This window comes from Apis mellifera, linkage group LG11 (assembly GCF_003254395.2).
Source record: "Apis mellifera strain DH4 linkage group LG11, Amel_HAv3.1, whole genome shotgun sequence".
Lineage (NCBI taxonomy): Eukaryota > Metazoa > Arthropoda > Insecta > Hymenoptera > Apidae > Apis > Apis mellifera.
In genome coordinates this window covers 1803124-1821490 of record NC_037648.1, presented here as the reverse complement: position 1 = coordinate 1821490, position 18367 = coordinate 1803124, and the positions used below count along the sequence as shown (strand labels likewise).

Below are 18367 nucleotides of genomic sequence, written 5' to 3'. Positions count from 1 at the left end.
CGCACGAGTCTATACGTCGACTTTTTCTTCTTTTTCTTCTTCTTCTTCTTTTTCTTCTTTCTCGGTGAGTCGTCCTCCGTCGTTGTTCCATCGGGTTGACTTTTCTCCGACCGAAGTTTTCTTTTTCTTGGTTCCTTTGGCTTGGCTCTCTTCTTCTTGCTCGGGCTACGCACAGTTGTTCCTCGGCTTCGGGGCCCCTCTTCGCTGGCCGACAGGCGGGCCTGTCGCCATCTCCAGGAGATGAGATCGCGCGATAGAAGGACACCCGGTTTTTTTTCCTCGCTTTCCGGGGTACCGAAGAAGACGGAAGTCGCGATCTATCTCGGCTATTGTCTTTGTCCCGGGCCTGTGTGCCTTGCGATGAGTTGAACAGATACTTCCTGCGGGACAATATCGATGGAACATCTTAGGACAGTTTTTTTTTCTTTTTTTTTTTTTTTGATAAAAATTCAATACACGACATAAGTTGTTAATGGTTAGAGTAAGTAGTTAAATATATTCACAAAATTAAAATATTAAGATTGTAAAGATTGAAGAGGATATTTTTAATTACAAAAACAAATCTAAAAAAAATTGATATCAATTTGATTTAGTTTGATAATTCTAATGTTAAATTGATAGATTTTTTTAATTTATTTTCAGAAAATTATGAATTTTCTATAAAATATATAAATTTCATATATTTCTCTATTGAATTAAATATAACTATTTTTAATACTTTTGAGGTTATTTTACTTTGATTGGATTAAATTTGATGTAATTGATTATTATTATTGAACGATACATTATTTATATTTAAGATCTTTTTAAAATTGAGATTACTATGCAATATTTTACCTTCATTTTATGTACATATGCACTATGTTTATTGTAAAAGAAAGCTCAATAAAGATAAATACAATTTGATATTTGTTGGATTATGTGCATAAATGATACATCTATAATTGTTATTCATTTCTTTTTTGATTGTAAAGATTCTGAAAAACTTTAGGGATATTAAATTTCGATTTCGAATTCCAAAATGTTTCACCGACCAAAGAAGTACTCAAGTTTAAGCAAACGCGACACGAAGTCACAAAGGAAGCATTATTTCTTTCCACACATTGGAATAGGCGTTCCTCTCTCAAGCCTCGTTAAGAAGGAAAGAAGGGGGTTGATCGCGTGTCGATTGTCCAGATATCTACATGCAGCGTGTGCCCAGTGTCTTCCACGTACTCGATGACGAAGTTCCACCTTTGAGTGTGCTCGCCAACCACCCGCAAAGCGGGCACGTGGCGGTGCATCCTGTCACGTAGCACGAGGAACATCGTCACCGGCTTACGTTCCCTCCTTTTATCCTCATCTTTTCCTTTTTCTCCTCTCTATTCGCGTGGCGGCCTATTGTCGCTAGGTTTGGCCTGGTGTTGTATTCCAGCTAAATCGTTACAACCGGCGGAGCCATTGTCGTTGTCACTTGAACGCGACACGCCGACATTCCTTGTCGTGCATAATAAACGCATTAAAGTGAATCATACTTCGATTCGTATGAAAATTTTTTTTTGTCGCCTTTTCTTCCCTCTTGGAGCTAAAAAAAAAAAAAAAAGAACGATACGATCTGATCTTTTGACAAAAACAAATTCAATTTGTAAATGTTCTTACTCTTTTGAATCCTCCATTAGACTACTTTCAAAATATTTGGCATCCATCATTCGTTCACAATGAATTGTGCAATAGCCTTTAACCAATTATCACGTTCTTGATTACTATGCCCATCTGTATAAAAATAATAGACAAAAGTAAATTAATTCTCTATCAAAATTCTTTGAAACTTTGAATTCTTTGATTAAAATATTATGTCGATAAGAGGCAGAGAAATTGAATATCGAAAGATAGAGTTAATGAGCCATAATTATTGCGTAACCTGTAGATCGATCATCGTGTCGAATATATCGAAATTCTGGCGGTTGATATATGGCAGCCGATAATTCGACCGTTACATGCTTCTGCCACGAATTCGGATCCCCCTAATTGGTATATATCCATAAACAGTGTTTCGAACCAAAATTAGATAATCGTCGAGAACGATAAACACCAGAATAGACTGTGGAAAACGGAAGATGATGTCGATTAAGAAAACGGTAAATACAAAAATTTGATCGAACGAGCACGTTGTCACAATCGTTATCATTATTCTCATACATTTCTTATCCTTTCATTTTATTAAAATGCTGTATATTACTTGCTATTATACGTAGCAATGTAATTCTAATAATTTATTCTAATAATTCTAATAATGTAATTCTAATAATATATAAATCTAATTTACATAACCTATAATCTTCTTCGATTCAAAATATTCTTACATCATTGTCTGTTAACAAGATTCGATATCTTAAATTCTTATTTTTATTCGATTAAAAGTTATCCTAGCACTTCTTCAATATTTCTTAGAAACCATTACACGCCACCGATCCACGTGTCACGTTCATAATTATTCTAGGTGCACCTGGCGTCGCGCGACTACACCATAGACGCGTCTGTGAATCGATGACTCAAGGCTAGACAAGTTGAACGAGATGTCGCGTTGATTTTCAATCGATCTATCGAGTCAAAATCCGACCGACGCGACGCCTAGTGGACGCGCGTCCCACCTTCGATTTCCTGCGCCCTCTTGCGTATTCCACGCGTCCAGAAGCGACATGTAATCCTGCGATAATGGGGACAATGGATGGTCATTGTTTACACCAAAGACAATCGGCCCTATTGTCGATTGTGTAAAAAAGAAATGAAGCTTAAGAAAGAAATATAAAAAGAGTCATCCTTTGAAGAGTACTGAATGATATGTAGATGTAAATCATCAGGCGACGTTCGGTGCATTTTTAAAGAAATGTTTCGAGGTTAGTTAATGTTCGAATATTTCCTTCTGGTGGGAATACCTGTTTTCGTTCGTATTGTGAAAGTCACACGGGAGAGGTGAAAGGATGTTTTATAAAAGTACAAGTGTAAGAATTTCCTGGATTGTGTTTTCATGGAACCATAATAATAATGTTTCTCGTGTTTAAAAATAGGAAACGAACCGAATGTTTTCAAAGATTTCTATAAACGATTCACTCGACATTTCACTCATTAAAAATTACATAGAAACCAATTAATGTAAGCCAATAAAAGTTAAAAACGAATATTAATACATACTATTAAAACAAAATTACATAAAATGATACGAAAATAGTAACTTGATTGATTCGTCGATTCATTCTAGCCTTAATCGACAACGAGTGAAGAGAAATTTTAAATATGGCCGTCGTGGCAATATCGGAAAAGGAATGCGCAGCGACGAGGTGTGATAAAATTATGAAATCTACCGAGATACTTTTACGAGGTAACTTATATAATACAGTAATCGATGCGATTTAAAATAAATAAAACAACGTTAAAATCGATATCAGAACTGAGAAAAAGCATTGGCTCCCCCAAAGGAAAATATTTTGACCAGTGCGCATTTTCACAGGCGAATAATTCCGTCAGGATAGCCAGCGTTCCATCGCGACCAGCGTTAATTACCGTACCCCGCGGTATCTGGCCACAGTATACGAGGATGGGGGAAGAGGACAAGAGTGGAACGCAGAAAGAGAATGAATGGCGCGGTCGCGGACCACGGTGGAGAGGCGTTTAATTAAATTAACGCTTAGCGAGATTAACAACAGAGGTGCGAGCAGAGATCCGAGATGCATAATGAGTAGCCGAGTGACCCCGTCCGCCGCTCCCCCCTGCGCCACCACAGCCGCCCCCCGTACGAGATTCTTTGGGTGGTCCGTCGCCGACCCATTCGGGCTCGTTACCAAGGCTGGCGACACATTTTATTGCCACTTTTCGTCCGCTTGATTATTTCACGCTTTACGAGGGCCCGTGAGGCCGCCTCTGTCTTCGGGACATCCGGTCGTTCGAATTCTCTCTTCCCTTCGATTATAATTCCTTGCCTCGTACACGATACGAATGGAAAGCATGGAAATCGAACATTTTGGGAATCTTTTCGTTCCGATTTTTTTTATAAACCTTTATAATATATATATAGTGATGTAATATAGGGTTTGTATAGAATAATAGCAATAAATATAATTAAGCTTGTTAATTTATTTTTTTAATATGGATTTATAAATGTTTTTCAGGTTTGATGATGATTGAGTGAATACAAATTGAAAATATCAAGTATAAAATTTATTGAGACAGAGAAGAGCGTAAGTTAATATTAATATTTTAATTTTGTTGAGGAGTAAATATTTTTAAACGTTATTTGAAGATTATATATATATTTTTATTGCTACAGAATGACTTACTCGAAAATTTTACATTAAATAGGAGGATTGTAACGCTTATCAATGAAGAATCGAGCGATCGACTAGGAGTTTCGTTAATTGTCCCGTAAGAAGAAATTTATCGTGTACCTAACAAAAGGGACAAGGATTTGCAGCGTGGAATTACGGGTGATAAAATGTCGAGGAGCCTTTTGACTGACGTATAATGCTCATCTCCCGAGTCAGCATCGAAGCGTGGCCTGAGAATTTGCTCGCGATGGTATAAAAGCCACATAAAGGGGCCCCGAGCCCGTGGCAATAAAATCAAGTTGAATTTAATTACGCGCCGTTATCTTTCCCAGGATCTAGTCGTTTTATCATTAAACCCTCCCCTCTGCCCCGCTTCGTACACCATGGACAGACCACTGCTCGACCATTAAACCTAACCCCGGCTTTATTAAATTTGTACCGCGTAAGGTTCATCGAAATGATAGAAAAGCCGCTCTCCTTTTGCCATGGAACCAAACCAATAACATATCTACACCTAATTCTTGATTGAAAAATCATCAATAATCAAATTGAAACATATTTATAATAATTATGTCAATTTTAATAATAACAATTGAATCAAAAGTAGAGAGAATATACATATAATTTAATTTGTCAATAATTTGTTAATATGTATATTCTTCTACATTGTTATTGGTTTGGAATCAAAAATAGAGTCAAGAAAAAAGAAAGGACCTTAGCTTGTCGTTTAGATTCGTATCACAAATTGATAACTTCCTTTTTCTCTTTGCGGAAAGGAATACATGAAAAATTACGCGATAACAACTTTTACGCTCATTTTAAGTTTTCACCGCGAGGAATTATTACACTGAACTTTCCCTTTCGCAAAATACGGCAAAAACACGCGATCGAGCACGCTCCAAACCCAATCCATTCCGAACGATACTTACTTTTCGTTTCTCCTTCAACTGTTGGATCCGACACTCTACTCGAGAAATCGTATCGATCCGTTCCTACACGTATAGCAAGGCTGGGGAACTGGATTAACATCAATCGCGTTACGGATTTCTCCGCTCGTTTTTCTCCGCTTCGATCCGTCGAGAGCATCGCGGACGTTCATCAATCACGTTTCCCAACGAGGTTTACAACCGTGCTCTTACATACAGGAAGCGATACACCGAACACTTGGAAATCGTGCAACGCTTCTCAACAGGTTTTCGAGACCAGATAAAGCGAAACGATCGGTTGATTACGAGCGGCGGCAATTAGTTCGCGCCGGCCGATCTTCGTTTCTTCGATCCGCGCCTTGCGAAACGTTCGTCACCCTTTCACTCGACGAGAAATTACGAGAATCGTGTCCCATCGATTTATTAATTTCTCCGTTCTTTAATAACACGCTTATCCAGAGAATAACTTGTGTAATTCCATTCTTGTGTAATTTTGTAACCAGCTTGTAAAATAACCCTTTAAAAAAAAATTTGAAAAGAACGTTACAATTCGTAAAGAAGAAGTGCGCAAGTTCTTTCGTTCGAGGCGCAAAATCGGTTGGTCTCGGTCCGGTCTCGAAGCCTACGTAGCGTGGGGGTATCTCTATCAGAATGTGTTTTACATTAATACTTTAGTGTTTTAGTGGCGATTGCCGGCCGTTAATGCCACTCCGGCTTGAGTGGCCTGGCTCCCGGCTTTACAAATTTATACACTCTGCCGGTCGCTCGTCCTCTCCGATATGATATCTACGTTCAGAGGCAAGAGTGGCCAGGAGAGGCGAGGCCACTCGACCGGGCCGAGAGTGAGAGAGAGAGAGACGCGGCTGACCTTATTCCAGGTTCCGCGGCGACCTCGATGTCCACCTGACCGATCCACCTTCTTCGCCTCGCGGAAACTTCCTCGTGATCGATGCGAGTCGATAAGTCGGGACGCGACCCGATCGAGCGAGCGTTGCGCAACACCGACGCGGCCACCTCCCCCCTCCTCCTTAAGTGTGTTTCTTCGTTCACCTGACGCGCCATTAATAACGTGGACGTTTGCTCCCGGAGATATGTACGAGCCTCCTCGTACGGAGGCCTTTCTTCTTTTGGGGGGGGGGAGAGGGGTCAGGTGACACTTTTGCATGCCAAACGCGCATGCTTCGCGCAACCGAAGATAGATTAAAGATGGTGGACGTAATTTCGTTGTGACGAAATGGATTTTTGGTGATTTCAGGTGTATCGAAGCAAAACTTGTGTCTTCCTTGCTGTGCAAAGGTTTCTATGAATCGAAGAGGAGGAATCCGGTAAGAAATCCGGTTCAGAGAGAGAAAATCGTGGCGAGGGATTTCGCGGTGGTCCCCGCGATTTCTTTCGGCAATTTATTAGCCATTATCTGAGACAATGCGCGGCTACCTGTGCGCCAAAGGGCGCATACGGTTTGCAACGAGGGAGAGAGGGTTGGCGAGGGTTCAAAGAAGAAAGCGCGTGGAAAGAAGCGAGAGAAAGCCGGTGGAGAGGAGAGGAGAAGAGGACGCGTAAAAGCGGCGAGGAAAGGGGCCTGATACCGAGGTAAGGGTGTAGAGAGAAGGGAGGACAGAGTCAGAAGAGTACATAGGTGGGCCCGCGTATAGGAGTGTATGCACCTCTCTCCGATCCTCTTCTTTGACACGAGGGGCCGAGAGGGAGGGAGATCGGCTTGGCCCAGCAGCGAGACGGAGAGAGAAGGATAAGTGGAAGAAAAAGTCGCCTAATTGATGCTTCGTCTTTGTTTTGGTTAATTCCAACATGGTTCGGCCATTAAAACGTCCCGCTGTATCGGCGGGCCCGATCTCCGGTGCGAGATAAATGATGACACCCGCTCCAGGGGTACCATACTTACCACCACCGTCCTCTCGTATCCTCGTGTGTCCGTCACCAATACCATCTCCTCCGATCCGAGACACGCTGCGTTTCCTTTCTAGCGCAAACAGCTTTCCTTTAGTCCCTTTACACTTGTTAGTTTGGTAAGAATCGGGGAAATCTCGAGTAAAATATTTCGAACAGGGACGGTTTACTTTTAAAAACCGTTTCAAGAGGATTAATCTTTGCTGGCTCCGCTATGAAGACGTAATTGTCGTTTCGTAACTTTGTTCGGCTTCGCTAGACATGCGCAGTTTGCATTATTGCGCGAAATGCGCAGCCTCATTACCGTCATGCGCAGTTCGCATTATTACATTTATAATGCGTAGTTCTGCTAACGTTATATAGTAGAAATATATAGTATAATCTACGATTATATTTATACTTATCGTTATAATTTGGCGAGAATCGAGGAAAAATAAGGTAATTTCTCTCGGCGATATATCGTTATTTTAAAAGTGCTTTTAACGATTCTACGGAGATGTTCGTAACTTTACATTTTGTCTGGCTTCGTTGGACATGCGCAGTTCGCATTGTTACATGCAGTATATATAATTGAAATATAACCTATAATTAATACTAAGTAATTAGTATTTATCAAATTACTACCATCGTTCTATTACATAATTATAATTACACGTATAACATATTATTTAACGTTATACAGTGTAATTTTCTATAACGAATTAATTCTTTTGAAAATCTCATACATAGAAATACGTATATTATAAATTTGATCAATCGTATTTAAATATTTCGTTTATACTGCGATATAAAGGAACGAAAATAGGAATAAGAAAATATTTTTACTTCGATAAGGCAAATACCAAAGACGTAAACGATAATATAGTAGAATTTTTCTTTTTAATTCTTTTCAGATATCGTTCATTCTTGCCCTTCGAAACATCCTATCTCTCTTCAGTTTCATGCTAAACGGTTGCACGGATCGGTTGGAAAATACAAGGAAAATGCTCGTAGACGTATCGGTCGGTGGTAAAGCAAAAGAACGGACAAATTGTCGGGCGTATATTACACGCTTCTCAGAGCTACGTCACCGTGAAATATCACATTTTGCCACGAGACCTCCACGTTTACGAGGGATCGAAGTGGCGCGCGAACGAGACGTCCCTTCGGCCGGATGAAGAGGGATCGCCAGGACGGTGCCATCCTTGACCATTTTCGAATAATTAACGTCGGTTTTCGTGAAACTTTCGGCTTTCTACCTGAACCTCCTACCCTCCCCCCCGGGCTTAGCCATCGAGAAATCGTTTCTCCCCAAATCCACAAATTTGGACCATACTTTTTCAAGCAAGGAAACAAACAAGGAACAAGTTTGAAAAACTCGTTGTAGGTAATCGTTTGAAATTACTGGTTCGAAAAAAACATCGAACAAAGGAATATTCGTTAAAACATTCTCTCCATACTTTGTATATCTTATCTAAACAATGTGTAATAACACATTTTAAATCGTGACTATTTTTCAGTCGAGTTAATTACGAGATACAAGTAGCAGATTTTTATATACAATTTTCAAATAGATACGCACGAGGTACGTAATTACGATGAATTTCAATTTTTTTCAAAATCGTTAATAATTCAAACAGCACAATCTCTCCAATTTTCTGTAATATCTGTAATAATAATAGTTTTAAAATTTTCGAACAGGAAAATTTTCGTGACGGATGATCATTTTTATTATTTAAATCCTCATCGACCCGACGAAAAAAAATTCGCGACGAGGAGGAGGAGAGACTCGAGATTCAATACCAAGATAAGGATTGAAAAGAGGCAGCAACCATCTTATTAATTCAAACGCCGTGGACGACAGGCAAGTCTTCAACATCCATTATATCCACGGACCTTTTACCCAAGCTGGTTCTCACGCGACACCTACGTTTTCCATCGAGCTGCTTGATTTAGGATTTCCTGCGGCGGCCAAGCCGGGTTACGAACAATTCGTGGCATTCGAGAGGGGTGTCGAGCCGCGATTCACGTTCCAAGGATGTCTCCACGACACCTGGGAGCCCCATCCGCCGGGAAACGTTGGACGCCGGCTCGCCGGCCACCGATTTGTCACCATCGATTCGCTAGAAAGGGGCCATTCGCCATTATTTTAGAATAATCTAAAACCGATGGTGATTAGTGGAGGAAGCGTCACCTGCGCGATCAGCTTCTCGTTTGCGGCGTGTGACCGCAGACTGACCCTTCCTGATTCCCAGAGAAGGCCATCATCCATCATCATCGGCTGTGAATGGCCGCTCTTTCGTCAGACTGCTCGATTTTGTCGCTGGCTATACAATAAGTAGAAATACGTATCATATTGTGTGACGTATAGATTTTTTAAATTTATGAAATATCAATTATCTTATTCAAATTCATAAATAACGTTTCGTGGTATGATAAATTTCTTCCTCTCCTCCTTTTTAATTATCATTATTATTATCCTGCATTTTTTTCAGGTTTCAAAATTTCACGGTGGAAAGAGAGATAAGCTGTATGTATCTAATTTTTATGAATCACGCATATCTATATCTGCAATCGTACTTATAAATCATAAGGGATTCCACGTTTATAAATTAAATCCTGTTATCCTCAATAAGATCTTGCTACAACAAAGTAAAATGTATGATGTGTATTCCATTGGATTTTGATGGGGAAGAATAATTGGTAATCGTAACATTAACATTTTTGTACTATTTTTACCATCAAGTTTCTTTAAATATCTCATCTTGCAGCAACGATGATTCCATCTTCATAAGAGATTCCTTATTCCTTGGATCGATTCCTCCTGCGAAAAAGGAGCAACGAAAGCCATCCATTGACCGGCATCCACTTCAGAGAAACAAAGCAGAAGAAGTGGAGGAACGGAACCAGGAGCCAGATACGATCAATTACTATAAAACTGTCCGACCGTTCCTACCGAAAACCGCGCATACCTCGTCCAGGTGTGACCGCGACATCCTTGGAACGCCCGCTTTTTCTCTTCTCCTCTAAGAAGCTCACCGAAGAGGATTCGAGCGTTTTTCAGCGCGCCCGGTTGTAAAAAAAAAGGATAGATATCCAGAATTTTCGGTGGGTATTAATCCCTTCCTCGTTACGCCGTCCTATGCGTCGCATAGTTTCTTCCCTCCTTTGGTGGTGCCGCGATCATCAATGGGAAGTTCCGCGCGTGAATGAACCAACCGAAGAGCAGGAAATACCGCTCTCACGGTAGCAGGGATTCGAGATTTTGTTCTTATACATTGAGCTATAAAAGTATAAAGGATTATAGAATTATGGAAACGTTTAATGTTTGGTTTGTATTGAACAAATTTTATATTGATGGATGAATAATTATTTGGATGTTATAATTGTCTCTCTTTTTTTTTACAGCTATTTTGCAATTAAAAATTCTACTGTGAAGGAAAAGAGCTGCAGTTTTTCAAGCACATATTTAGAAACATCTTCATCTCCAGATCATTGATATAAAGGATTATAGAATTATGGAAACGTTTAATGTTTGGATTTTGTATTGAACAAATTTTATATTGATGGATGAGTAATTATTTGGATGTTATAATTGTCTTTTTTTTTTTTACAGGTGAACGTATTTTGCAATTAAAAATTCTACTGTGAAGGAAAGGAATTGCAATTTTTCAAGCACATAGAAATATCTTCATCTCCAGATCATTAATAGTATAAAGGATTATAGAATTATGGAAACGTTTAATGTTTGGATTTTATATTGAACAAATTTTATATTGATGGATGAGTAATTATTTGGATGTTATAATTGTCTCTCTTTTTTTTTACAGGTGAACGTATTTTGCAATTAAAAATTCTACTGTGAAGTCCAGTTTTTCAAGCACATATTTAGAAACATCTTGATCTTCAGATCATTGATAGTATAAAGAATTATAGAATTATGGAAATGTTTAATGTTTGGATTTGTATTGAACAAATTTTATATTAATAAATGAGTGATTATTTGAATGTTATAATTGTCTCTCTTTTTTTTTAGGTGAACGTATTTTGCAATTAAAAATTCTACTGTAAAGAAAAGGAGCTGCAGTTTTTCAAGCACATATTTAGAAACATCTTCATCTCCAGATCATTGATAGTATAAAGGATTATAGAATTATGGAAATGTTTAATGTTTGGATTTGTATTGAACAAATTTTATATTAATAAATGAGTGATTATTTGGATGTTATAATTGTCTCTCTTTTTTTTTACAGGTGAACGTATTTTGCAATTAAAAATTCTACTGTGAAAGAAAGGAACAGTTTTTCAAGCATATATTTAGAAACATCTTCATCTCCAGATCATTGATATACTCTGGTTTCAATCTTGCGACAATTATCTTTTATATTTTATACAAATATTGTTTCCTAGAAGCTTAAATGCTGTATATTATTATATTATATTATTTATCCGTTGTTGTATCCGTTTGTATCGACAATTGGAAAAAATTTTCCCGCGCCTCTAAATCATTGCATAGTAATACGGGTTCGCGGAACGGGCTCGAAGCGTAAAACACGAGGGCGTAGCTTCTCCTTCTCCTTCTTCTGTGCACGGCCGAGGGGAAGCGTTCCGTTAATTTGATGTAATTTAGGAGCGCAGTAATTATATTTAATGGTGGTATCGTTTGATCTTGAAAAGTCTCGAACAAACGCACACCGGTGCCCCGGCACGAGAGGAATATTAATCTTAGTCGTAAATTTTGATATGCCGCGGAAAGCCGGCTCCGCCGTGCCTCGCCTCGCGAGGTTTATTGTCCCGCGACATGCACGTAACATCGCACCTGAAATCCTTATCGACTAACGGGCCGTCGTACGTAACAGGACTATGTAACGCACCGTACCTCTTTCGCGGGATTGTAAGTGTAAGAGTTAACTGTCGCGAGAAAGTATCGTGGAATACGTGGAACCAAGAGAGACAGAGATATTTCTATATATAGAAAGAAAAAAGAAAAATGATCGTTTTTGAGCATCTCAAAAATTAAAGAAATTGATGGAGGATAATTCTATGATTAGGTATTACTATATATATAATATTTTAGTGAATGATTAAAGTAAAATTTTCTTACTTTCTTTTTCAGGCTCCATTTTACTTTATTTAAGAAGAGAAACAAGAAAATCTTTTTTCTAATAATTTAAAATTGGTTCTCCTCTCATTATTATTTGTTATATATATTTTAAAAAAATAACGAGGAAGAAAAAACATTCATCATCTATTCCATTCCCACGTTCAACAAGAAAAAAAAAAGGGAGGAACCAGTTATTCAGATGGTCAAACTGTTAACAACGCCCCGCTAGAGAGGAAGCGGAGGACGATCGACGTGTCGTGTAATTTCGGTTAACGAGCAGGATCAGGCTGGCGGAGGCGGTAAGCTTGGAGAAAGAGGGGAGCCCTTCTGCTAATCCCGGACAATCCGTGACCGAGTGATTATCTATGTCGTTGCCCGGACCAGGCTCCTTTGTTTTTCCTATTGTTTTCCCTGTTTCATTTTCAGAAATTTTCCTTCATGTCCAAAAAAAAAAAAAAAAGGTGCGTCCTCGTATCTCGCGAGAACATACCTCCAGCCGAATTCTCGTTTACCTGGTAACTTTAAATCACCGGGCGGGGGGGAGTGAAAACAGCAAGCCAGCATGTCGAAAACGTGGAAGAGGAAAAGGGAAGAGGAGAGGAGAGGATGGTGTGTCGTGCGACGAGTCGACGAGGGTTGTTTTTCTGGCCGACTTTGCAGATAAGATAGAGGAATATTCGGTGCCCAGTTTCGAGCACGTCTAACAGTTTTGTACCTACTCGCGCGACCATAGATAGTCCGTGGACGTGGACCCCGAATTCCGTGCTTGGACACGGGTGGTCCCCTCGCTCGGCCACGAGACCGGTTGTATCTCGTTTGCGGAAGCCACGCGATACTTGATGACGTTGGCTCTTTTCATTAGAACCAGGAAACTGATAGATAAAGCAGTGGTAAGGGTATTACCTCGGGGTCCTGTGGACCCAGTTCCATGAGTACGAGTAGAGTTTCAATAAGTTTACTCTCGAGTAAATTCTCTTTAAAGTATTATTTTATATTATATAACGCTTATATGACGAATAATACGTATTAAATTTGGTACTTTTCATTTAAGAATTATTATTTCAAGATATTTTTGATTTTCAGTAAATTAATAATAAACGCTTTTCGTATTTTCAGAATTGACTATTTTTTATAATAATAAGGATGAATAATTATTTTAAATAATATTTGCAAATAAATTCTAAATTTTTATTATTAAAATAATTTAAGATGTAATTTAAATGTTTTCATTAGTATCCAATTATTTTCAATATTTCCAATATTTCATACAACGAGCTCGGAAAAATCATGGAAAATGTACACGCGAGAGAATCGAAGAAGAAATATTGTTAAACAGGGATTACAGAGAAGATTAAGTCGCGTGTCCAGGACGACAGGACCAATCATTGACAGAAATCAATTATCGTCTCTCGAAATGACCGTGTCCTGGTAATTAACCAGACAGAACCTTTCCCCTAGACTGACACTGATTGGTCACTGGCGATAATGAACTTATTTAGGAATAACCGAGTCGTCACGCTATCTAGCTTTCTCTCTCCTTCTCTCTTGGAACGATTTCCGTTAATACGCGAATCACGTATTATTGGACTATATCGAGTTCGATGAAATTTGACAGACAATTTCGAAATGGAATTACGAAGAGATACGTATTCGTATTAATCGAGGTAAGCGTATATATAACTTATTTAAAATAAAGTTTTAAACGTTTTGCTATTTTTAGGAATATTACATTTTCATGAATTCGATTCGGTCGAGCAAGTATATCTGGTCTCGAGTTGCAACTTATCGTAATATATTAAAGTCATTTAGATATCGTTATCCCTAACTCTCGTCTATTAACCGTATGAAACACAAGGATTGCGATTTTTTGAATCGTCGCGCATGACTAGGAAATAAGAATTTTATTTTAGGTTAAGTTGCAAACTTTGAACATATATTATTACGAAATGTATTAAAATATGAAAACTTGATCGAATTATCGTAGCTTTTATCAATTATTTTTTACATACATTTTTCGAAATTTTAAATTCTAACTTTATTCATTCTAAAATTAGGTTAGATATGCGCTATTTTTTGAGGTATTACATATTTATATATATTAGTAATTTCTTAAAATTACAATGTTCCTATTTTCATATTTAAAATAATTCTACCGAAAAATTTGAGAAATTAAGTGATATTAATTAGAAACTATTATTTTTTATCGAAAATTTTAGAGAAAGCGATTCACGGAGCAAAGACGCGAACACGAGAGAGAAAGAAATATAAAGTTGTCAAGCAAAGTCGATGGGTCCACGGTAATAGCAATAACCGAATGAGAGAAATAATCGAGAGTACAAAATGGTGGTCAGATAAGACAGAGAGGAAAAGAGGGTGGCCGCGTGGCGATGGGACATATAAACACGCTCGCACACTTATCTGGCAGTAAAGATGTTTACAGCGCGGTCTGCGCCGCCACTATCACTATCACCCCAAAAGAACGGACCACTCTAATTGATTTGTGGCTCGGTTGCTATCGGTGCTCGTAACTTAAATTAAATTACATGGCCAGTTCATCCGTGGCGAATGCACACTTCTGTGAACAGGATGCGGCAGGTCTTCCGGTATACCATACCCTTTTCTATTGATTTTCCTTCACCGTATTCTCTTTTCGATGGCAATCATTTTTCTTTTGTCACTTTTCACATTCTGTGTACAACATACTTTTTACAGATACATTTGTTTCTCTTTTCCGTTATATACGTTCATATTTAATCTTCAAATCATTGACTCGTTTCATCATTAAAATTCCATATGCGCTCTACAATAATTTAAAAGATTTAAATTGATGAAGTTAAAAAGTAGTTGAAAAAGAAAGACAAAAGAAGTTTCTTTTTTCCTTTATTCTTCTTATTATTACATCTTTTTTCAAATCTTCTTTTTAACCTAATTATGATACTCGTATGATGTTCCTTCCTAACCTAATTAGCAGTAAGTTCATTTTTTACATTTGCACTTCTATCAACGATATATCATTAATTCCTAATTAATTGCTTTCTCTCTATTATTATTTCCTCTCTTTTTCTTCTTTTTTTAAATCTATTCAATCTTTCTAACCTAATTGTGATACAAATATTACTGCTTTCTAACCTTAACAGTATAATCAAATTCATTATTACACTTATTCATTCCAATTTCTATTATCTTTAAATCGTTCAAATTTTTTTCTATTATTTCCATTTTTTCTTTTTTTTTTTAATTTTCATATTATTTCCAGTAAGAAACGAAAAAAAAGAGCAGAAAGCGAAAAGAACAATTGGACGATTCGCCAGCGAACAATCAGTTTTACGATCAGTCGCGGGAATACAGAAAGCCGACAGTTGAGCCAAGAACACTGTCGTCCAACGAGGAACGCGGCCAAATGGAAGTTGGCATTCCTGCGCAGCGTGGAGCCGACTCGTCCTAGTCCGCGCACCCGCTGCTCTCTCGGTTTTCTTCATTCATCGCGACCAACTTTTAGACAACGTCGCGCCGTCGGGGGTGTCCACCCGATCCGCGACGATCCTCTCTTCCTCGATGACTCCATCCAGTTTCTCCCCGACCGGTTTCAACGGTTTCGTTTCAATGTTGGTCGAGACTTCTGTTGACAAATGGAAAAAAAAGGAAATCTAGATTTTCCAAGCATGCAGGGAATATTTAATTACATTATGTTGATTTATATTTTTGTATACATATACAACTTTTTCTATATATTTTTTTTTCCATGTCAAATATATTTTTTTTATAAATATTTTTGTATTTTTTGTTGCAGAGTCTGAAATTATTTACCTAAATATTTTAAATAGTATATAAAAGGTAAATATTAGACAGATAAGTATATTAAATTCTATGATTTAAATAGAATTGAGTAAAAGAATCGTTTAATTCTTGGAAATGACAATTCAAAGAGATATAAACAAATAAATACATGTAAGTATATTTCTCTCAACTCTTTAGAAAGTAATTCTTTACATGTAAGTAATAAAATGATGAAAAAATCATTAGTTCCTGAAAATAAGATATTTAAAAAGATAAATATGCAAAAAATATGAATAATGAATAGATAAGTATTTGTTAAATATTAATAAATTTTCACGTTCCAATAATTTTTTAAAATTATATTTTTCAATACAAAAATTTCATGTGTTTTATCTCTTCTTAGATTATATTCTTCTTACAAAATCTGAAAATTGATTAGAAATTTTTACTATTCTAAATTTCGATTTTGTATCAGAAGAGTATAATTTAATAAGAGATTTTTCCAGGAATTTTGCTAATTGTTGAAAATAATGTCAAATTTTTGAATTAGATTTAAAATTTTTCGTCTTTTTTAAAAATAAATACTTACTTATGTATTTATATAAAGCAGTCATAATTTTTTTTACAGTTTTTGAACAGTTTTACTTAATTCTACAGATACTTTGCATACTTATCTTTCGTAACTATTTTTTAAATATTAGAATATTAAGAAATAAATCTTATTTTTATCTCATTTGTTTTTAGTAATATTACAAAAATAAAAGTTGAATGAATTCGAATAACAATGTTATTAATTTTTTAATATTATCAAAAACAAGCGAGAGATCATCTTACATATAAGTTACATATCCTGATGCAAAGAACGAATGATCGAAATTGCATAAAAACAAAATTAATACTTACCATAAACAAAAAACTCGACTTCTCGGTTCAGTAATTCACCAGCAAGAAGCGTAAAATCCATAATAATCATAAGATTAAAGAATCCAATCCTGGTAAGAAGGTAAAAAGTCTGTGAAAACTGTAAAAGCCCATGTCTAACCTAACCTAACCACATCTTATTATCCTTAACTTCAACTTCTGCTTTCTAAAGTAACGAACGTTCGCATCTCTCGATTTCTCCATTCGCATCGTTCTGTTAATTTCCTCCCATGGTAAGGAAGGAATCGCACGAGATAGATCTATCGATGGGTTTTCTTTTCCTTTCAGCGACAATCGCGCTATTGCTCTGCACCACGTGGCGAGCTCTAGGTACTACGACTGTCCGATTCGATCCGATTCGCACCACTGCGCAACTAGTTCCGCGATACAATGTCTGATCCGATCTGATCCGATCCAATCCGATCAAATCCGATTCGAAGTAGTGCACAACTCGCTTTAATCACGCACACGCTTTGCATACCTGGCTTACAGATTTTTGACTTCGATATATCGAGCCTTACCTTGAAAAGAAAACTTCTAAAGGGATTCCACGCAGAGTTGATTCGGCCCTGCTTTCTTGTGATATTTCTCATTTGCTTGCAATGTTACATAACATATTGAATTGCAGATGGATTATTTGGTGAAAATGAAGATGATTGAATCAAGTTATTGTTAAGTTTGAAGCAAAATAAAAAGAGATTAGTTATGAAGAAGCCTGTAAGTATTGTATAACTTATCAAGTTTTTAATTTTATTAAGATTTTAAATAATGAAGATATGACATTAAAAATTTCCAGTAATATCTCATGCTCTTTGTCATATTTACTGTGTATCAATTAGGTTAAGGACTTGGAAAGAGGTTAGGAAATGGATAGAAACAAATAATCTAAAGATAAGTATTACATTATATTACAGTCACTAAAAATTGGAAAACGTGAAATAACCATTGATAAATATTAACAAATACTAATTTTCATATTGTAATTATAATTTCTAATGAAAAATTATATTATACAAGAAAATTATATTGTTACAGCAATCAAAATCACACTAAAGATGGAAAATAAATAAATAAATGAAGATGATACCAGAGCTCGTTGCAAGGAATCGTGCAATAAGAAAAAGAGAAAGAGATAAAGGAAGAAAATGAGGATGGAGTCTAAAGGTGTCCACGGTGCGATGAAATAGTGTCCGTAATCCGACGTAAGTTAACGCGGAGCGGTGTCCCACGGCGAGGAAGACGAAGTCCAATGTGGTGTTCTTCGTAGTCTTTGCAAAAGATCTGCATGCACTGGTGAATAGTTGTCTTGCTTCCTCGCTGTTGCGAGAAGTCGAAAATAAAATGTTTTGGGACAGTTGGAATTTGCGAACGAAAATTTCGAGCAAACGCACTTTTTTCAAAGAAGCTTCAATGAGGAATAAGTGTTAAAAAAATCAAAATTTGATCGAATATTT

General features: G+C 37.1%; 3 long non-coding RNA genes across 9 annotated transcripts; 2 read left to right on the top strand and 1 right to left on the bottom strand.

Annotated features, from left to right (window-relative positions):
• Positions 1-21: 21 nt before the first annotated feature.
• On the bottom strand, positions 22-7369 carry LOC102656690. Of its 2 annotated transcripts, none has more exons than XR_003305682.1 (4): positions 7128-7369; positions 1639-1752; positions 1216-1564; positions 22-380 (listed from the first exon to the last, which is right to left on the bottom strand). It is a non-coding gene; the product is annotated as an uncharacterized LOC102656690 (long non-coding RNA). The 2 variants fall into 2 exon arrangements; XR_003305681.1 differs by having other exon boundaries at positions 1185-1564; positions 7128-7368.
• Positions 4988-12675, top strand: LOC102656717. Of its 6 annotated transcripts, none has more exons than XR_003305678.1 (9): positions 7463-7570; positions 8026-8494; positions 8632-8696; positions 8813-9814; positions 9883-10442; positions 10520-10655; positions 10728-10857; positions 10942-12162; positions 12228-12675. It is a non-coding gene; the product is annotated as an uncharacterized LOC102656717 (long non-coding RNA). The 6 variants fall into 6 exon arrangements; XR_003305680.1 differs by having other exon boundaries at positions 10728-11281; positions 11365-12162; XR_003305679.1 differs by having other exon boundaries at positions 10728-11291; positions 11365-12162.
• Positions 12676-13403: 728 nt separating this feature from the next.
• LOC113219116 lies at positions 13404-15486 on the top strand. Its single transcript, XR_003305720.1, has 3 exons — positions 13404-13879; positions 14432-14818; positions 15472-15486. It is a non-coding gene; the product is annotated as an uncharacterized LOC113219116 (long non-coding RNA).
• The last annotated feature ends 2881 nt before the right edge of the window (positions 15487-18367 follow it).